Source organism: Somniosus microcephalus, chromosome 10, assembly GCF_052327205.1.
Source record: "Somniosus microcephalus isolate GS21.2 chromosome 10, FLI_Smic_1.0, whole genome shotgun sequence".
NCBI classification, from domain to species: Eukaryota; Metazoa; Chordata; class Chondrichthyes; order Squaliformes; family Somniosidae; genus Somniosus; species Somniosus microcephalus.
In genome coordinates this window covers 178064619-178087001 of record NC_140996.1, presented here as the reverse complement: position 1 = coordinate 178087001, position 22383 = coordinate 178064619, and the positions used below count along the sequence as shown (strand labels likewise).

The window sequence follows — 22383 nt, the reverse complement described above, 5'->3', positions numbered from 1 at the left end:
CCTTGTTCCAGTATTTGCCTAGTCAGTCTTTGGTACAGCCCTCTGGTTTCATTAGAGCACCACTGTGGAGGGCCCGCTTCTGCCAAGTCCAATACTACGGGTACCAACTCATGGTGTACATTGTCATACATTACATCTCCCGTCGGGGCCAGTACCAGCCCATTTGCTGGTCCCTGTGTTAAATTTGGGCATATCATCCCTGTTTTGTTTCTTTCTTCATCGTCTTCCTCTCACCATTGCTGACACTGCACCTTTTCGTTGGCAGCAACCAATACCTCACACCTTGTTTAATTAGAATTACAGCAGTGTACTGTTCCTAAATCCACATTTGTTCTGTCCCCAATGCTGGTCATATTCCCAGAGGTGCAACAGTATGGCTTAACCGTCCCTTGATAACCTCTCCTAATTCACCATTTCCCTGGTCTTCCTCATTTTCTGGGTAGTCTGTACTATTTTCCTCACTGTCCTCCGTATCTCGCCGATTCCATTTGGTGGATAGCCCCAGTATATCATTCTCCCTTCTTGTTTTCCATCCTCTTGCCACTTTTATCCAAAAGGGGCCTTTATCTAGATAAGGGTGTGGATTGAAGCATCTTGTCTGTCTTCCCACCTCTAGGAGTAGTACACAACGAGTGCGGGTGACATTACTATCCTCACAACACCTGGAATCTTGCGTCCATCCCACCATTATCCAAGGTCATCTACCCTCTCCGGGTTTAGTCAAGCCTGTCTCTGGCATGCAGCATGCCCCAAATACGTCTACCCTGTTGAATCCGTGAATCTTAAGGTATGGTGTTCTTCAATAAATAGACGGAGACTGCAGATCAACAATCAACAGGTGTTTACTGGATGAGGGTAGTCTAAAAACTAACAGTACAGATGCCTGCTCAAGGCTTATATACAGGTGTAGTCACTGGTACTACAGTATACAGGAGCTGTAAAAGTAGTTCTCTCTTATAGATACATACACTACAATTCCTCCCCTTTTAGACCATAACATTCAAATAACAGTTAACACTTTAACATGCACATTAATTGAAATAGTCCATTTATAGATTCAGTCTTTGGGGCGGCTTCCTGATCCTTTCTGGATAGCGCCTTTCCTGAGTATCTTGTTCTTGGTGCGGAGGCGATTCTGGCCCCCTGTCATCGGTTAGTTCATCAGTTTCTGCTGCTACTGTTTCTGGGGTAGATGCTACCGGTATGTCGAGTTCATCCCCAGGTACGCGAGACATGGGGTTGACTCATTCCTGTGACGCTAGGATCTGGTCGACATGGCGTCTCACAATGTTCTCCCCGACATCCACTGTGTACATTAGTGGCCCCTGCCGTGAGCATATTGTTCCGGGTTGCCATTTCTCTGTTCGGTAGTCGCGGGCCAAGACTGGTTGTCCTACATTGAAGCTCCTTGCCGGCTTCTCATGGATGTGCTGGAATTGCTTATTCTCAACATTTCTTCGCACATTTGGTCTGAGCAAATCCAGACGAGATCTCAACCTTCGGTTAAAGAACATCATGGCCGGGGTCTGGTTGGTAACTGCATGTGTCGCATTTCTGTAGGCTAACAGGAAATTGTCCACCTTATGCTGTAGTGGAATGTCATCTTCGCACATGGCCCTTACTGCCTTTTTAAAGGTTTGTACGAACCTCTCAGCCAATCCATTTGTGGCTGGATGATACGGGGCGGATGTGTAATGCCTTACCCCATTCCTTCTCATAAATTTCCGAAACTCTTCGGACACAAACTGTGGTCAGTTATCAGAGCAAATCTGCGCTGGCAAGCCGTTCCTGGCAAATATGGTCCGTAGGACTGCAATCGTTTTCTCCGTAGTGGTGGAGGACATTTTGATCACCTCAGGCCATTTCGAGTGCGCATCCACTGCTATTAAGAACATTGAGTCCATGAATGGACCAGCAAAATCAATATGCACCCGTTGCCATGGAGAGGAGGGCCACTCCCATGGGTGTAGAGGGGCATGTGGTGGTGCATTTTGGACCTTCTGGCATCCTGAGCAGCTCTTTGTTAGGTCCTCGATTTGTTGATCGATCCCCGGCCACCACACATAAGCCCTAGCAAGGCTTTTCATTTTTACCCCTCCTAGATGGCCTTTGTGAAGCTCATTGAGCACTCTCTCCCTTAACTTGGGTAGAATTACCACTCGGGATCCACACATCACTGTCCCCTGGCACACTGACAGCTGTTCTCTTCTGGATGAGAATGCTGGCAACAGTGAGTCGCCATGTGTTGGCCATCCCTTCACCGTCAAATCATATACCCGAGACAGTGTTGGATCATTTCGGGTCTCCTTCTCTATATCTGCGTTCGTTACTGGCAAGCGTTCAATTATCGACGAATAAAATATTTTGACAGGGTCCACTGCTGGTGCTTCCTCCGCCGTAGGCAGTGGCAGGCGTGATAGCCCATCAGCGTTTCCATGCTGTTTCGTGCCCTTATACTCGATTTCATATTGGTTCGCCCCTAGAAAAAGGGACCACCTTTGTTGCCGTTGTGCAGTCATCACCGGAATGCCCTTCTTTGGATTAAAGATGGAGACAAGTGGTTGGTGGTCAGTCAGCAAGGTGAACTTCTGCCCATGCAGATAGTGGTTGAATGTTTTTACTCCCCATACTAGGCTGAGGGCCTCCCTGTCAATCTGGGCGTAGTTGCGCTCGGCTGAGGTTAGTGACCGAGACGCAAAGGCTACTGGCCTCTCCAACCCGTCTGGGAATTTGTGCGACAGCACCGCTCCAATACCATAGGGTGATGCATCACACGCCAACCGAATTGGTAGTGCTGGGTTGAAATGGGCCAACACCTCTTTTGATGTGATCAATTCTTTGCACTTCTGGAAAGCTCGTTTACATTCGTCATTCCACTTCCATGGTACCCCCGTTTGCAGTAGAGTGTTCAGTGGGTGTAATACTGTAGACAAATTTGGTAAGAACTTATGGTAGTAGTTCACCAGCCCGAGGAACGACCTCAGTTGTGACACATTTTCCGGTGCTGGAGCCTTGACTACTGCATCAATCTTTTCAGGGGACTTATGTAACCCCTCTTCATCAATAACGTGGCCACAATACGAGATCTGCTTCTGGAAAAACTCGCACTTGTGGCGATTAGCTCGTAGCCCATATTCCTTCAATCTAGTGAGCACCTTCTCCAGGTTGGCGAGGGGATCACTGTCATTTTCGCCCGTGACCAGGATGTCGTCCAAATAACACTGGGTCCCTGGAATCCCTTGCAGGACTTGATCCATTGCCCTTTGCCAAATAGCCGGAGCCGATGCTACCCCGAACACCAGCCGGTTGTATTGGTAGAGACCTTTGTGAGTGTTGATCGTGAGGTATTGTTTCGAGGCTTCTTCTACCTCCATTTGCAGGTACACCTGGGCCAGATCAATCTTAGTGAAGCGTTTTCCTCCAGATAGCGAGGCGAAAATATCTTCAATCCGCGGAAGCGGATATTGTACCGTGTGAAGGACTGGGTTCACTGTCACCTTAAAGTCCCCACAGATGCGAACCTTCTTTGGTTCCCCAGGCGTATTAATCAACGACCTCTTCATTACAGGAACGATGGGTGTAGCCCACTCGCTCCAGTCCACTTTGGACAGTACTCCTGAACGTTCCAAACCTTCCAGCTCTGCTTCGACGGCTGGGCGGATTGCATAAGGCACCGGTCTGGCCTTAAAAAACTTTGGGCTTGCATTTTCCTCTATTTTAATCGTCGCTGTTATGCCTTTCCGTGTTCCGAGTCCCTCCTGGAACACTTCTTGTGCGTCAGTTAGCATTTTTGACAGTCGTCCAGGTGTGACGTCGTCATCCTTTTTGGCCTCAACCTTCAGTGCCTGTATGGAATGCCAATCTAATTGTATCTTCCAGATCCATTCACGTCCTAGTAGTGGTGGTCCTCCATCTGGCAATACATATAGGTCCATTTTTGGTATTTCCTGGCCGTTGTATATCACGTTCACCCTTATTTTTCCTTTGGGGTAGACTTTTTGCCCCGTGTACGTCTTCAAGACAATCTCTGTAGCTTTCAAGGGTATATGTGAGAATAGCCGCTTGTAGTCCCTTCGGTTTATGACTGTTAGGGCTGATCCTGTGTCCAATTCCATTTTCACTTGGACTCCGTCTATCTTGAGTGTAACCCAGATAGTCTGGTGATCCTCCATTTTGGTTACCTTATGTAGTTTCAGACAACCCAGCTCCTTGCTTCCGGAGTCTGTGTCACTTTTCTGTTCGTCTGAACTACTCTCCGTCACCTTATGTACCTTTTTGTACTTCTCCTGTGGAGATTTCTTGCTGCTGGTTTTCTTCCCTGACCTGCAGACTCTTGCTATGTGTCCTGCTTTTCCACACTGTCTGCACACTTGGTCCTTGAACCAACAATCCTTCTGGTCGTGTGTTATTCTGCCGCAGCGATAACACTTCCCTGCTCCATATGACATTTCATTGGTGCCGTATTCTTGCGGTCTCCGTTGTATCTCTGCAGCTCCCCGTGCGGCTGCTTCGTGTGATACTGCCATGCTGAAAGCCTTGTCCAGCGTAAGATCCTTTTCTGACAGAAGCTGTTTCTGGGTTCCTTCACTTTGAAGCCCACACACAAACTTGTCCCTTAACGTATCTGCTAGTCCCATTCCAAACTGGCAGTGTTTCGATAGCTTGCGCAGTTCCGTTAAATACTCAGCATTACTTTCGTCTTTATGCTGGTTCCTTTTGTGGAACTTAAATCTTTCTGCTATCAGCAGCGGTGTGGGGTTTAAGTGGTCCTGTAGGATTTCCACTATGATTTCGAAATCCTTATCCACTTGCTTCTCTGGGGTTACTAGGTTTCGCAGTAAGCCATACGTTTTTGCACCCATGGAATTCAACAAAACCAGTGCTTTCCTGGCATCTGGCACTTCATTCGCCTTGCAGTACACCTCAATGCGTTCCACATATGTCGCCCAATCTTCGACTTCATTGTCGAACGCTGTAACACTGCCACTCTTCGGCATCCCTGGGTGTGGTTAGACTGGCTAAAATGGCGTCTCCCGCGCTCGCCCTTCTTCTCCGCTGGCTCAAAATGGCGTCTCCCGCGCTTTCCTTTCTTCCCGTGCTCGCCCTTCTTCTCCGCTGCGGCTTCAAAAATGGTGTCTCCCGCGCTCTCCCTTCTTCTCCGCGGCTCAAATGGCGTCTCCCACGCTTCCTTTCTTTCCCCGCGGACGCTGCTCAGCCCTTGAGCCCTGGCTGCGCTCTGCGCGTTCTCCTGTACGCCTCTCTCGTTGCTGCCGCTCGATCCTGAACCCCGGCTGTGCTTTACCGTCTCTCTCTTTTTGTTTTCCGTCGACGCCGCTTGGTCTTCAACCCCCGGTTGCGCCCTGTGCGCTTTACCCTCTCTCTTACCCCGTCGACGCTGCTCGGCCTTTTCTGTGCCGTCGGTCGGCTGCAGCCGCCGCTGTCCGGGAAGGGTCTGCGCTGTACCTGTTGCCAGCCTGTTGCTGGATCGTCGTGGCTGGAGAACTAAGCCCAGCTCTCAACAGCCTCCCCTGCGATGTTCACTCTCTGCCGGATGACTGGGCGGTTGCTCGTGGTCGACGCCCGTGCTTCTGGCCTCGACTTTCTTCCACTGTCCTCCCGGAGCGAATCCTTGGGAGGAAATGCAGAGTTGCAGGTAGATTCGAATCGACCTCATCGCCACTGTTGAATCCGTGAATCTTAAGGTATGGTGTTCTTCAATAAATAGATGGAGACTGCAGATCAACAATCAACAGGTGTTTACTGGATGAGGGTCGTCTAAAAACTAACAGTGCAGATGCCTGCTCAAGGCTTATATACAGGTGTGGTCACTGCCGGTACTACAGTATACAGGAGCTGTAAAAGTAGTTCTCTCTTAAAGGTACATACACTACATACCCCATATGGGGAAATGCTTAAAGTGGGGCAAATAAAGTGGGGCAAACAGTACACGCCAAACCGAAAAGGAAAAAGTATGACATGCTGTCACAATGTTACCTGTGGAAGGGAAGCTGAGAGAATGGTCAGATATCATTACCCTTGAAAGGATCTCTGGAAGTTTATCGTCCGACCTGTGGCCTCCTATCATGCATTACATTTCCTACCAGCTGGAGTGCCCGGCGGTGCCGAGGCTTTTTCGAGGGCATGTTGTTGTTGGAAGAGAGAGAGAGAGAGAGCGACTGGCGGGGGGAGAGAGAGAGAGCGACTCGAGGGAAGAGAGAGAGCGACTGGGGGGAAGAGGTGGGGGAGGGGAGGGGGGAGGGTGGGGGGGGAGGAGGGGGGAGGAGGGGGAGGGGCAGGAGGAGGGAGAGGGGGAGGAGGGAGGGGGTTAGGGAGGGGGGAGGGAGAGGGGAGGGGGGGAGCGAGGGGAGGGGGGGCAGGGGGGAGGGGGGGAGGGAGGGGGGGAGGAGGGAGGAGGAAGAGGGGGGAGGGAGAGGGGGGAGGGGGGAGCGAGGGGAGGGGGGCGAGGGAGGAGGGAGAGGGGAGGGAGGGGGGAGGGGGGTGGGGGGAGGGAGGGGGGGTGGGTGGAGGGGAGGGGGTTGGGGGGAGGGAGGGGGGTGGGGGGAGGGGAGGAGGGGGGGTGGGGTGGGGGTGGGGGGAGGGGAGGGAGGGGGGAGGGAGGGAGGGAGAGAGGGGGGGGAGGGAGGGAGAGTGGGGGCAGGGAAGAGGGGGGGCAGGGAGAGAGGGGGAGGGAGAGGGAGGGGAGAGAGAGAGGGAGGGGGGAGAGAGAGGGAGGGGGGAGAGAGAGGGAGGGGGGGAGAGAGAGGGAGGGAGGGGGAAGGAGAGAGGGAAGGAGGAAGAAACCGGGCAGCCCAGACTAAAGATGGTGCTGTTCGGGCCCACACTGAAGTTCCGCCATGATCAAAGATGACGTCACGAGGAAATTGTCATGCCGCCAGGATCAAATATGGCGCTGTGGTGTCGCTGCATTGAACTGCTGCCAGGATGAAAGATGGCCGGGCCCAGTTGCCAGGGTAACCCTCCTCCCCTCCCGATCTCCAGAGCCGGTTGCTGGGTTAACCCTTGAGAGGGGGGGGAGAGGGGATAGGGGGCGGGGGCAGAAAGAAAAAAAAGCTGTCTGCCAGCCTTCAGGGCGGGTGCGGCCAGCCTTGAAGGTGCGTGAAGAAGCCGACGGCCATTTTCTCATGTCGGTTGGAAGCACGGAAATTTTTTTTTTCTTAATTAAAAACTGCAAAATTTCTTTACTTTTAAAAAAAGTAGCTGCAAGGTACAAAATCGGAAATCTTCTAACTTTATATGTTCTTTCCTTAAAAACTTTCGGCTTTTGTATATCTTCTAACTTTATATCTTCTTTCGTGAAAAACTTTTGGTTTTTGTATATCTTCTAACTTTATATCTTCTTTCCTTAAAAAACTTTCGCCTTTTGAAAACCGAAAGTTTTTAAGGAAAGAAGATATAAAGTTAGAAGATATAAAAACTGAATTATTTATTCTCTATCTCTTCACTTACGCTGCAATAGTTGCTGCAGTCACTCCAGTGCTCGTGAAGACTAAAGTAACTTTTATTTATTCTGTCTTATTAAGCATCAGGCCCCGCCCACACACGCCATAGGATTGGTCAACCATCACGTGATGGGGGGAGACCGAAGGGGGGGGTGAGGGGTGGGAGGAGCTTGCCACAAAACAATTGCCAAGGGTCCAGCATGGCTGGCAACAGACGCCCAGGCTTAGAGGCCTACCTGCAAAAACGGGGAAAGGTAGGAGAATTAATGAGATTAGATAAAAGATTTAGAAAGTAATTAACTTTTTTTTAAAACAATTTCTGAAAGTAATTAACTTTTTTTAAGAAGAATTTCTGTTTTAAAAGGAACTTTTTTTTTAAGACGCAGAAAGCGGGAAAAAGAAATGAAAAGTTTGGAATCAAGATGGCGGCGACTCACCTCGGTTCAGAACGATAAGGCCCGCCCACACAGGCACCGATTGGTGGACCATCAGGTCACCGAAGCGTAGGATTGGTCAATCGTCCCATCACTCGACTGTAGGAGGGCCTGGCCACACGCGCCAGGAACCCGCCGTACGATTGGTCGACCTCGACGTCACTCGATGCTAATGAGCAGATAATGAGCGGAATGTTGAACGTTTTTTGGATACCGCGGGCGCAATTTTTGTCCGGCCGAAACGTAAATATGCTTAGGACGGTTCTGGAATCGTCAGCTTTCTTTCGACGTAATGCACGTGTAGGTACACTCTATAACTTTCGAGTTAATTCAAGACAGACAGACAGACAGAAAGACAGGCGGAATGACAGACAGAAGTATCCTTTTATATATATAGATTTGGACCAGTACCAGCCCGTTTTCTGGTCCTGGGGTCTGTTTTGGACAATTCTGAGGACGTGTTGTTCCCTAATAGGGAACATTTATGTCCTTTGCTGGTGTGACGCGTACCTCATTGCTTTTCGCTATTACCTTATTCATTGGATACTCGATGCATACCTCTTCCCCTTGTTTTAACCTTAATTGTATTATGGTTTCTTCCTGCATAACCTCCGCCTGGTGGGGCCAGTTTGATTCTTTCACACACAGTAATCCTTTTTCGATCTTCTGGTAATCCCATAATATCGTATGCTGTCTTTCATCTGTCCATTCCTTTCCCGCCCCTTGTTGGTAGGTTCATGTCATCCCTTCTTTCCGTCTCACATTCACGGTTATATCCCTCGTTCTGCGGGTATCAATAGGGGTTTCAATAGGTCCCTGTTTTGTTCGCTAAGGATCAACAATTGTCTCCCATACTCACAACTTCTGCCACCAATCCCACTATCTGACACCTCTCCCCCACACATATTACCCACTGGGATCTTTCCTTTTCTATTCTTATACATTCCCTCTGACTCTCTATACTACTTCCCGTAAATCTTTCTTTTATTGTCTTTGCTTTAGGGCGCATTCTAAGGCATCCCACACATATCTGTTCTCCTGTTCTCGCCATGACTCTCTGTACTCTTGCCAGTGAATCCTTGAGTGTACAATAAGCCTTTGTTAAATTAATCCATTCCTTCAATTCTCTATTTATTGATTGGTCAGCTAAAGGTCATACTGTTCCAATTTCCTTTTATTTTAAGATTCCCTTGATGTCTTACCTGCTATGCTTCTTCTACCCCCTTTATTTCCCCAGGCTGCCCTAGCCTTCTTGTTTCAACCCCTTACTACCTTGACCCAAAATGGCCCTTTATCCCAGTATGGTGTGGTATCTAAGCACTGAGGTTTCTGTTCTCCTACCTCCCCTTTCGAGTGCTCCGAAGCACGGGTCTGAGCGCGTTGGCTACAGCACCTTCATTATCATCTACTGTGTGGATCCCAGGGTGTCTCGTCTGTGTTCCAGTCACCTCTTTCCTGGGAGCCCACAACCGCTCCTAGTGATATTACTGTTAGAAACAAAGCGTCTTATTTGCAAAAATATGCGACTGGTGACTTCAGCTAATGCTCTTTTGCTCCTGGTCCCTTTTTTTAAACTTGCAACCAATGCTTCTAACTCCCCCTCCTTTTCATGTCCAGGCATGCACAAGCATCGCTGGTCATGATAACTTAGAATGGTCCCTTCCATATAGGTGCAAAGCCAGGGTTATGCGGGCTATCTTTGTACGTCGCCCAGGCGCTGACCTGTGGGACTGGTTTGAACCCAGTCCATTCTCTCTTATGTAGGGGATTGGCCTGGGCTTGCTCTCTTGCTTCCTGTCAAGTACTTTGCAATTGGTTACATAGCTCATGTACAAACTGCCGGATTCGGTCCTTCATCGGGCCAGTATCCGAATGTCCGGATGTGGTAGTGGGGGGGTAACTACATAGCACCCCCCCCCAGGTCATTAATTCATAAGGGGTTAGTGCAGTGACCCGGCTAGGAGTTGCCCATAATATGGATAGAAGGACGTCAACCCACGTTTTGCTCGACTGTTGGATGGCCTTAGCTATTGCTGTCTTAAGGGTCCGGTTCATTCTTTCAACCATCCCCGAACTCTGTGGGTGATAGGGACTGTGGAACCATTGTTTAGTTCCTAACAGCTGACATGTGAGCTTAAGGACTTCTCCCGTAAAATGTGTTCCTTGATCTGAGTCCAACTGCAAAGGCATTCCCCATATGGGTATTACTTTTCCAACTAAAATCCCAGCTACTGTAAGGGCAGTACAATCATGGGTGGGAAATGCTTTGACCCATCGTGTGAATCGGTCCATAATAACAAGCAGTATGCACCCCCGACCCCTGCTCTTATCAAGGGGTCCTGTGCAATCAATCTGGAGATTCTTCCATGGTAAATTTGCAATAAATTTTGTTGAATGGAGTGAGGGGCGACTACGCCACCCGACGCACTGTCCCTCCAGACCAAGTTGGATCCCTCTACTGCCCCCATGCTTCTGTATTCTACCTTTTCTGCTTCTGGCGTACAGCGATGGAGTATGACAATATTAACTTCCTTGCCCGCTATCAGCGGCGAGATGAGGGCACGTATGCTCCCATCAGCGGCTTGTTTAGCAGCCGCGTCTACATGCTCATTGCCCTTCTGTATCCAATCTCCTGCTTCCTGATGGGCTTTTACCTTAACAACAGCCACCGCTCTGGGCAATTGGGACGCCTCCACGAGGGACTGTATGAGTTTCTCAGCTTAATATGTCCCCCTCCTGAAGTGATGAATCCCCGCCTTGCCCATGCAGCCGTATACTCATGTACTACCCCAAAGGCATATTGGCTGTTGGTATATATATATTGACAGGTTTGTCTCTAGCCCACGTTAGGGCTTCAGTTACGGCAAGTAATTCGGCTACTGTTCGCCACTCAGAGTCCCAGTTCTAACCACCTCTTCACTGGCCTAATTATTTCCTCTGGCTGGGCACAGCTTTTTTCTAATTGTTTTATTCTTATTTTATCTCCCTCTCTTTCTTTTTCCAATTGCTTAATTTTTATTTGTGCAGTTTCTTTTTCTTTTCCTGATTGTTCGTTCTCTATTATCAATTGCTTTTGCCTTTCCTTACTTCACAAATGTGCATGACGCAGCATCACAATCGTTTTGTCTTTCCTATGCTTTGGTTCTTTATTCCACCAGTCCAGCTGGCATTCAGGACTCATCCCCGAGTACCATTCACCTTTTTCCATTTTCTTCTGAGTCTTACCATATCGCTTAAGCTTGGAATCGACTACCGAACCCATCAGGTTCACCGGCGGCTTGGCCATTTTCTCTACCACCTCACTTCCTTGGCTACTCGCGAACCTTCTGCAGTCTGTTGTTGGTTCCCCTAAACCTGGGCCCTAATTCCCTATAGTTCCCATATCGTAGCCTCTTTTACCTCACGCTGCGCCATCGATTGATACTTGCGGTCTGATCCTTACTTTGTTCAAGAATCCCCAGACACCAGTCGGGGTTTCAACAAAAGGTTGGCAAACCTAACTATGGATAGTATATAACGTACTTACCCTATTGTTGCCGACCTCTCGGTTCCCAAAAAGTCCGTTGCCGGAGATTCTGCCGACTACGCCAATTGTTGTGGGAAATCACCACTTGGAGTCAGACATCATGTTGAATCAAATCGACCTTTATTACAAGCTCACAGGGGAGTGGTATGGCTGTCTGCCACCACCAACTCAATTTGATACAGTTATAGCAGCATATTTATAGAGGTAACATGATAATGTCCCATCCCATACATGGGTGTATTCCGGGTAGTACCGTGTGCAAAAGGATCGAGTGCAAACCAATGTATAGGATCCATAGGCCAAACCTCGAGTCCCAGGATGTCCTTGGTACACTGGTAGCCCACCGGCCCACATGAGTTAAGCAGCTGGTTTCCTTACACAATGGTGAAGGACGATGTCCACACCTTATCTTGAGTTATGGCATCCTGCTATGCTACTACGTGCCTTGCTTATCCTGTCTATGTGCACTCGATTCTTTGCACAATGGCAAATCTAAATACTGACAGATTAGCGTACATAAATGGTTACTTATTCATCTTAACTCTTTATACTTTGCATTTGTACCTTGTGCTTGCTACATTTCAAGACATACAATTCATTAATACATTTTAAGGCACATACTCAGTTCCCTCAACACTGCCATCTACAAGGCATATAGAAATATAGAAATATAGAAGATAGGAGCAGGAGTAGGCATCTCGGCCCCTTGAGCATGTTCCGCCATTTAATGAGATCATGGCTGATCATCCAATACCCTGTCCCTGCTTTCTTCCCATACCCCTTGATCCCCTTAGCCTTAAGAAATATATCTAACTCCTTCTTGAATATATTTAATGAATTGGCCTCAACTGCCTCCTGTGGTAGAGAATTCGATAGGTTCACCACACTCTGGCTGAAGAAATTCCTCATCATCTCAGTCCTAAATGGCTTACCCCTTATCCTTAGACTGTGAGCCCTGGTTCTGGACACCCCCGCCATCGGGAACATCCTTCCTGCATCTAGTCTGTCTAGTCCTGTTAGAATTTTATAAGTTTCAATGAGATCCCCTCTCATTCTTCTAAACTCTAGCGAATATAAGCCTAATCGACCCAATCTCTCCTCATACGTCATTCCTGCCATCCTAGGTATCACTCTGGTGAATCTTCGCTGCACTCTCTCCATGGCAAGAACATCCTTCCTCAGATAAGGCGACCAAAACTGCACACAATACTCAAGGTGTGGTCTCACCAAAGCCCTGTACAACTGCAGCAAGACATCCTTGCTCCTGTACTTGAACCCTCTCGCTATGAAGGCCAACATACCATTTGCCTTCTTAACCGCCTGCTGCACCTGCATGCTTACCTTCAGCGACTGGTGCACAAGGACACCCAGGTCTCATTGCACTTGCCCTTTTCCCAATCTATTGCCATTCAGATAATAATCTGTCTTCCTGTTTTTGCCACCGAAGTGGATAACCTCGCATTTCTCCACATTATACTGCATTTGCCATGCATCTGCCCAATCACCCAACCTGTCCAAATCATACTGGAGTTTCTCTGCATCCTCCTCACAGCACACACGCCCACCCAGCTTTGTGTCATCTGCAAACTTGCAGATATTACATCTAGTTCCCTCGTCTAGATCATTTATATATATTGTGAATAGCTGGGGTCCTAGCACCGATCCCTGCGGTACCCCACTAGTCACTGCCTGCCACTCGGAAAAAGACCTGTTTATTCCAACTCTTTGCTTCCTGTCTGTCAACCAGTTCTCTATCCAAGACAGCACCTTACCCCCAATCTCATGTGATTTAAATTTACACGCTAATCTCTTATGCGGGACCTTATCGAAAGCCTTCTGAAAGTCCAAATACACCACATCCACTGGTTCTCCCTTATCTATTCTACTAGTTACATCCTGAAAAAATTCCAGTAGATTAGTCAAGCACGATTTACCCTTTGTAAATCCATGTTGACTTTGTCCGATCCTGTCACTGTTTTCCAAGTGCTCTGCTATTACATATTTTATAATGGACTCTAGCATTTTCCCCACTACTGATGTCAGGCTTACCGGTCTGTAATTCCCCGTTTTCTCTCTACCACCTTTTTTGAATAGTTGGGTAACATTAGCTACCCTCCAATCCATGGGTACTGTTCCAGATTCCATCGAATGTTGGAAGATGATCAGCAATGGATCTACTATTTCTAGGGCCACTTCCTTAAGTACCCTAGGATGTAGATTATCAGGCCCTGGGGATTTATCGGCCTTCAATCCCATCAATTTCCTTAACACCATTTCCGTACAAATACTGATTTCTTTCAGTTCCTCCCTTTCATCAGACCCTATGTTCCCGACATCTCTGGGAGGTTATTTGTGTCCTCCTTTGTGAAGACAGAACCAAAATATATATTGAATTGGTCAGCCATTTCTTTGTTCCCCATTATAAATTCCCCTGATTCTGACTGCAAGGGACCTACGCTTGACTTCACCAATCTTTTTCTCTTCACATATCTATAAAAGCTTTTACAGTCAGTTTTTATGTTCCCTGAAAGCTTACTCTCATATTCTATTTTCCCCTTCTTAATTAATCCCTTTGTCCTCCTTTGTTGAATCCTAAACTGCTCCCAATCCTCAGGTTTACTGCTTTTTCTGGTCAATTTATATGTCCTCTCCTTGGATCTTATGCTATCCCTAATTTCCCCTGTTAGCCATGGTTGAGTCACCTTTTTTGTTTTATTTTTATGCCAAACTGGGATGAACAAATTCTGTAGTTCATCCATGCGGTCTTTGAATGTTTGCCATTGCCTATCCACCGTCAACCCTTTGAGTGACATTCCCCAATCAATCCTACCCAACGCGTGCCTCAGACCATCGTAGTTTCCTTTATTTAAATTCAGGACCCTAGTCTCTGAGTCAACAACTTCATCCTCCATCTTAATGAAGAATTCTATCATATTATGATCGCTCCGACCCAAGGGGCCTCGTACAACAAGATTGTTAATTAATCCTTTCTCGTTACATAATGCCCAGTCTAAGATGGCCTGATCTCTGGTTGGTTCCTTGACATATTGGTCCAGGAAACCCTCCCGTAAACACTCCAGGAATTCCTCCTCCACAATATTGTTACTAATTTGGTTAGCCCAATTTATATGTGGATTAAAGTCACCCATGATGACTGCTGTGCCCTTATTGCACGCTTCTCTAATTTCCCTTTTAATGCCATCCCCAACCTCCGCATTACTGTTTGGAGGTCTATATACCACTCCCACTAACGTTTTCTGCCCCATTGGTATTTCTCAGTTCTACCCATACAGATTCCACATCATCAGAACTAATATCCTTCCTTACAATTGTGTTAATCCCTTCTTTAACCAGCAATGTTACCCCACCTCCCTTTCCTTTTTGCCTATCTTCCCTGAATATTGAATACCCCTGGATGTTGCGTTCCCAGCCTTGGCCACGTTTCTGTAATCCCAATCAAATCATATCCTCGACATATTGGTCCAGGAAACCATCCTGTATACACTCTGGGAATTCCTCCTCCACAGTATTGTTACTAATTTGGTTAGCCCAACCTAGGCACTAGTTAGGAGTGAGGGAATGCTCTCCACTTGGATGAGTGCAGCTCCAACAACAGTCAAGAAGCGTGACACATTCCAGGGCAAAGCAGCCGGCTTGATCGGTGCACCATCCACCATCTTAAACATTCACTCCCTATGATGGACACTGAAGTCCTCCACCCAGAGTATGTTCTGCTACCCTCAGTGCCTCTTCCAAGTGGTGTCAACATGGAGGAGTACTGATTCATCAGCCGAGGGAAGCAGGTAGGTGGTAATCATCAGGAGGTTCCCTTTGACTTGATTGCATGAGACTTCATGGGGTCCGGTGTCAATGTTTGAGGACTCCCAGGGCCACTTCACTGTATACCACTCTGCCTCCACCTCTGGTGGGTCTGTCCTGCCGGAATGATAGAGATGGTGATGGAGGAGTCTGGGTCGTTGGCTGATAGGTATGATTATATCAGACTATTGCTTGACTAGTCTGTGAAACAGCTCTCCCAACTTTGGCACAAGTCCCCAGATGCTAGTGAGGAAGACTTGTGTAGGATCAACAGGGTTGGGTGTACCGTTGTTGCATCCAATGCCTCGGTAGAAGTCTGTCTAGTTTTATTCTTATTATACTTCTTTGTAGCAGTTTGATACAGCTGAGTGGCTTGCTGGGCTATTTCAGAGGGCAGTTAAGAGTGAACCACATTGCTGTGGTTTGGAGTCACATATAGATCTGACCAGGTAAGGACAGCAGATTTGTTTCCCTAAAGAACCAGATGGGTTTTTGCAACAATCCGATAGTTCATGGTCATTAATTGAAACTAGCTTTTTATTCCAGATTTTTATTTAATTGTTGTTTTTTTTTAAAACTGCCATGGTGGGATTTGAACTCAAATCTCCTGGATTACCAGTCCAGCAACATAACCACTACACTGCGGTTGTTGGACTAGCTCCTCTGCCAGTCCACTAGATGGCGCAGACATTAATATCCGAGCAGTGGGGGTTAAAGTTGTAACCTCTGTGGAGGGGGATAAATTCCTCAGCAAACTTGAGGTGTTGAAGTTGAGTGGTGTGACAGGGAATAGATAGTCCCACTGTGAGTATTATTTTGTGAAACTTATGTTACAATTAATTAGAAGTTTGTTATTTTAATAATGTGTAATTAATACATTTCCTAACTTTTTGGTGTTTGATATGAAGTGTGTGGTAAATTGTGGGACAAAATTAAAGTGGGCGAGAGAGAAGCCGCGAGTTACCCGGCAGCAACCACTTGCACTACATTCAAACTGTAACTGAATTGGAGGGTTTATGGTTTGGCTTAATATGAATTCCTAAATTCCGTTCATGTGCTGTGCTGTGTGAGTTAAATATATTTGGGATTTGCTGCTTGTATTTTTTTTCAATTGTCACCGTGGTCCTTTCCCGTCCCCTCCCCTCCCTCCCCTCCCTCCTCTAGTTAAAACTTATGGTGACAGATTCTTTCGGTGCAGGTAGAGTCATGTTTTGACCGATAGTAATACAAGGCATTAATTCTTGACGAAATTCTTCGTGCGCATGTGTGTGGCAGATGGTGTTCTCTTCAAGTTTGAGCCTTCCTCTCTGTGGCTCTGTTCAACAACTGTCTTATTAAGTTATTTTTGTTAAGATGTAGGTTTGAGTTCTATTAAATGTAGTGAAAATCCACTGTGGTCGCTGCGGATGTCAAACTGCGTGTTCAGTACTGCAGTGAAAGTTGTTTATGCTAAAATGGTTTCTATCATATTCACAATTCACTAAACCATATTGTCAATAGGTTTATCTCCATTGGAACCATTATATAGCATATGAAAAACTGCACTGTCACTGTATTGCTTGTGCTAATCTCATTCAAATTATACCCACCGTCCCTGACAGTCTGACTTGCACAGCTTCTGATGTGCAGAAATTCCCCATGTTTAATACTGTATGAATTGTAAAGCTTAAAAACGCTAATGGAAATGGCAGATTTGCAGGTGTTGCCGATGCTGCTGATCTAGTGTTCGCAACCTTGGTGTCATATTTGACCCTGAAATGAGCTTCTGACCACATAGCCGCAGCATAACAAAGACCGCCTATTTCCACCTCCGTAACATCGCCCATCTCTGCCCTTGCCTCAGCTCATCCGGTGATGAAACCCTCATCCATGCCTTTGTTACCTCTAGACTTGACAATTCCAATGCACTCCTGGCTGGCCTCCCACATTCCACCCTACGTAAGGGTCATCCAAAACTCGGCTGCCCATGTCCTAACTTGCACCAAGTCCCATTCGCCCATCACCCTTGTGCTCACTGACCTACATTGACTCCCGGTTAAGCAGCGCCTCGATTTCAAAATTCTCATTCTTGTTTTCAAATCTCTCCATGGCATCGCCCCTTCATATCTCTGTAATCTCCTTCAGCCCCACAACCCCCCAAGATATCTGCACTCCTCTAATTCTGCCCTCTTGAGCATCCCTGATTATAATTGCTCAACTTTTGGTGCTGTGCTTTCTGTTGCCTAGGCCCTAAGCTCTGGAATTCCCTGCCTAAACCTATTGCCTCTCTTTCCTCCTTTTAAGACGCTCCTTAAAACCTACCTCTTTGACCAAGCTTTTGGTCATCTGCTCTAATTTATCCTTATGTGGATCGGTGTCAAATTATTTGTCTTAAAATACTCCTGTGCAGCACCTTGGGATGTTTTACTACGTTAAAGGTGCTATATAAATATAAGCTGTTGTTGTTGTTATCTGTTCTTCACCTCTGTGTTATACAGCTTTAAATTGCTTCTCTGGGCACAACACAAGTTTGGAAGGACAGAACCAATAACTACACTGCTGAATGACTTTTACAGTTCAAGTGGACACAGCATGATAATTTCAAACACCCGCCTTTTTGCTTTACTGAAATCCTAGGCCGACCTACACTTGTTAACACAAGGAGCAGTTGAGGCGAGTAACACATTGCTATATTTAAGAGGAAGCTAGATAAACACATGAGGTAGAAATGAAGAGAAGGGGTATACTGATAGGGTTAGATGAAGAGAGGTGAGAGGAGGATCGTATGGAGCATAAACACTGGCATGGACCAGTTGCGCTGAATGTCCTGGTTCTGTGCTGTACATTCTATGTAATTCTGTGTAAGGCCTGTTGTTTTAAACCTCACAGATACAAATGTTTCCAAACAGTAATGGAAAATGATCGGTTTGGAGTCAATTTCAGTCTCAACTAATTCCCCTGTTTAGAATAAACACTTAGTCAAGAATTAGTTGTGAGCCACTGCCTGTCCTTAGAGTGATGTGATTAAAAATAATCATTGCTCGCATGCCCAAGTTGGTGGTGAACAAATCACAGTTACTCAATTACCGCAACTTGCACATATATAACTCCTTATAATGCAGTAAAATGTCCCAAAGCGCTTACTTCTGGGAACGATGATGTATAATGGACTTTCAGAAGGCTTTCGATAAGGTCCCACAGAAGAGATTAGCGTGTAAAGTTAAAGCACATGGGATTGGGGGTAAGGTACTGACTTGGATAGAGAACTGGTTGGCAGACAGGAAGCAAAGAGTTGGAATAAACGGGACTTTTTCTGAGTGGCAGGCAGTGACTAGTGGGGTACCGCAGGGATCGGTGCTAGGACCCCAGCTATTCACAAAATATATATAAATGATCTAGACGAGGGAACTAGATGTAATATCTCCAAGCTTGCAGACGACACAAAGCTGGGTGGGCGTGTGTGCTGTGAGGAGGATGCAGAGAAACTCCAGTATGATTGGGACAGGTTGGGTGATTGGGCAGATGCAGTATAATGTGTGATATGCCTATCAATTAGTCCAATAAAAGGCGACGAGTTAAGAACGTAACTGAAGGTTTTTATTGGCTAAATAACAGAGCCCACCCTCGTGGGTGATCCGATCCAACAGGGAGGAATACTAGCCAGTCAGCTACCTTTATACCTGGGCAGGTAATGGGCGGAGTCGGAGGTGGTCAGCCCAGGTATAACAGTGCGACAAGAGGCGACCTCGTGTAGTGATGTGACAGTGAGAACAGTGAGAACAATATACAGTGATAACTATAACAGTGGTTTACCACAATGTGGATAAATGCGAGGTTATCCACTTTGGTGGCAAAAACAGGAAGGCAGATTATTATCTGAATAGCAATAGATTGGGAGAAGGGGAAGTGCAACGAGACCTGGGTGTCCTTGTGCACCAGTCACTGAAGGTAAGCATGCAGGTGCAGCAGGCGGTTAAGAAGGCAAATGGTATGTTGGCCTTCGTAGCGAGAGGGTTTGAGTACAGGAGCAAGGATGTCTTGCTGCAGTTGTACAGGGCCTTGATGAGACCACACCTTGAGTATTGTGTGCAGTTTTGGTCGCCTTATCTGAGGAAGGATGTTCTTGCCATGGAGGGAGTGCAGCGAAGATTCACCAGACTGATACCTGGGATGGCAGGAATGACGTATGAGGAGAGATTGGGTCGATTGGGCTTATACTCGCTAGAGTTTAGAAGAATGAGAGGGGATCTCATTGAAACTTATAAAATTCTAACAGGACTAGATGCAGGAAGGATGTTCCTGATGGCGGGGAGTCCAGAACCAGGGGTCACAGTCTAAAGATAAGGAGTAAGCCATTTAGGACAGAGATGAGGAGGAATTTTTTCACCCAGAGAGTGGTGAACCTGTGGAATTCTCTACCACAGAAGACAGTTGCGGCCAATTCATTAAATATATTCAAGAAGGAGTTGGATATATTTCTTAAGGCTAAGGGGATCAAGGGATATGGGGAGAAGGCAGGGACAGGGTACTGAATTTGGATGATCAGCCATGATCTCATTAAATGGCGGAGCAGGCTCAAGGCGCCGAATGGCCTACTCCTGCTCCTGTCTTCTATGTTTCTATGTTAATACAGGTCCTTCTGAAACAATTCACATTCATCTATATAGAAACCAGATTCAGTTCGGAATGTCAGTGATGCCAGAGCTTATTTTGTGTTATTAAAGATATATACAGCAGCTTGCAATTCTACACTATTCCGCGTGCAAAAAGACAGACATAATATTTATATATCTATATATAGATACTCATGGTCAAAATATACTGGTTCATAATTTAGTTTCCATTTAAAATTAATAAATTCAGACATTAATTTAGGTGAGCAGCTCATCGAATTATAAAATACATTCAGTGTACGGATTCTTTAAATTCAGCCAGTGATTTAATAGTTACGATGAGGATATCAGAGCATCCTTGGCATTTAAATAATCCAGAGTAATATATTTTTAAATTTGTCTTCTATTAAGATATTTTTTCCCAAGTAAAGTTATCTCTGCTGGAGACCCCTCTACATGCACCTCTCTATCTTTGTCATTTCCCCCTTCAGGTCTGGAAATTAGGCAGAGTGGGGAACCAAACCAGTATTCTATGTGGTTCCAAATATCAGTGCTTTAACAGTCAGCATCACTACTCTTCCCAAATTGTACAGCACAGAAGGAGGCCATTCAGCCCATTGTGCCTGTGCCGGCTCTTTGAAAGAGCTCTCCAATTAGTCCCACTCCCCCGCCCTATCCCCATAGCCCTGCAATTTTTTTCTTTTCAAGTATTTATCCAATTGTCCTTTGAAAGTTATTATTGAATCTGGTTCCACCACCCTTTCAAGCAGTGCGTTCCAGATCATACCAACTTGCTGTGTTTAAAAAATAAAAAAATAAAAAATTTAAAAATATTCTCTTCATCTCCCCTCTGGTTCTTATCTTAAATCTGTGTCCTCTGGTTACTGACCTTCCTGCCAGTGGAAACAGTTTCTCCTTATTTACTCTATCAAAACTCATCATCATTTTGAACACATCGATTAAATCTCCCCTTGACCTTCTCTGCTGTAAGGAGAACAATCCCAAGTTCTCTAGTCTCTCCAAATAAAATAAAACTAATATAGCAATAAAATTAAAACTAATATAGCAATAACATTAAAAGTATGCTTCTTTCATCAGATTTTTTAAAAATTTGTTTGAGATGGGCAAGGCCAGCATTTATTGCCCATCACTAATTGTCCTTGAGAAGGTGGTGGTGAGCCGCCTTCTTGAACCGCTGCAGTCTGTGTGTTGAAGGTACTCCCACAGTGCTGTTAGGGAGGGAGTGCCAGGATTTTCACCCAGCGACGATGAAGGATCGGCGATATACTTCTAAGTCAGGATGGTGTGTGACTTGGGAGGGGAACTTGGAGGTGGTGATGTCCTGATGTGCCTGCTGCCCTTGTCCTTCTAGGTGGAAGAGGTCGCGGGTTAGGGAGGTGCTGCCAAAGAAGCCTTGGCGAGTTGCTGCAGTGCATCTTGTAGATGGTACACACTGCAGCCATGGTACGCCGGTGGTGGAGGGAGTGAATATTTAAGGTGGTGGATGGGGTGCCAATCAAGCGGGCTGCTTTGTCCTGGATGGTGTCAAGCTCCTTGGGTGTTGTTGGAGCTGCACTCATCCAGGCAAGTGGAGAGTATTCCATCACACCCCTTGTTTGTGCCAAAGAACAACATTTGATGGCAAGGCATTGAACATGGATTTTATCACACTAGCGAGTAGAAACTGCACAACTCATTCCCAGCTATAGCAGGCATTAGTTACTCAGTCACCCCTCGCGTAAGGTAAATTTCATATTTGCCAGCATAAAACAAGAATCTATTAATATTTACCTGTTTGTGTGTACAGCTTCCCATTCTCTGATCTGATCACTTCTCTAATTTTAGGACAAAGCTATTGGAGATGTAGCTGCCGCTTCCTTATACGTCACGGCCTGGAGTTTACGCTAGATTGCGCTGCTTTTTCAGAACAATTCACCCGAAATCAGCCAAGCCAGTGCAAAAGATTGAGGAATTTCAAGCGCAAATTATGTCCAGTGCAAATGAGTTTCCGCGACCTTTTGCGCTAGATTAAAAAAAAATCATGCTAGAAGCAGGCCCCGCCCACAAAACTGGCTTCGCCCTCCAATCAAATTAATCACCATCGGGAGTTTCCGGTAATTGCGCTCGTTTGCGACCCTTCGAGAAGGCTCCAAAAATGTATCTTTTTAGGCGCAATGACACTAATAGGCATGTTCTAAAAGCTTTCATTTTTTAAAATTTATTAAGAAACTGACTACTGTACACCATTGTAACTAGTAAATGGTTCTGTATAGTTTTTTAAAGTCATTTTCAGTTATTTAAAATCGGGCTACTCACAGGTGGTGGACTAGACACTGCTTAAAAATGCTTATTTTTTATGTTAAAACCCATTTTCAGCTATATTAATCAAACTGCACCAAGTTGCTGCACACAAATATATCAAAGAACATTTTTTAATGCAATTTTTTTTTTTAAATGATGTTCTAAAACGCTGGCGGATTGTGATGGCAGATTTTACTTTCGGCAATATACAAATGAATTTGAGTGGAAACTTGGGCAAAAATAATTTTCTA

The 22383-nt window shown here is 46.2% G+C and overlaps 1 protein-coding gene across 5 annotated transcripts in view; it reads left to right on the top strand.

The window, feature by feature from the left end:
* Positions 1 to 15923: 15923 nt before the first annotated feature.
* The window catches only part of atp8a2 (ATPase phospholipid transporting 8A2), a 696532-nt gene continuing 690072 nt past the window's right edge, over positions 15924 to 22383 (top strand). Inside the window, exon 1 of one of the 5 annotated variants that reach the window (XM_085999229.1) lies at positions 15924 to 16043. The gene's annotated coding sequence lies outside the window, so the exon portion shown is untranslated. The remainder of the gene's footprint in view (positions 16044 to 22383) is intronic. The other 4 variants (XM_085999228.1, XM_085999230.1, XM_085999233.1 and 1 more) reach the window with 4 other exon arrangements.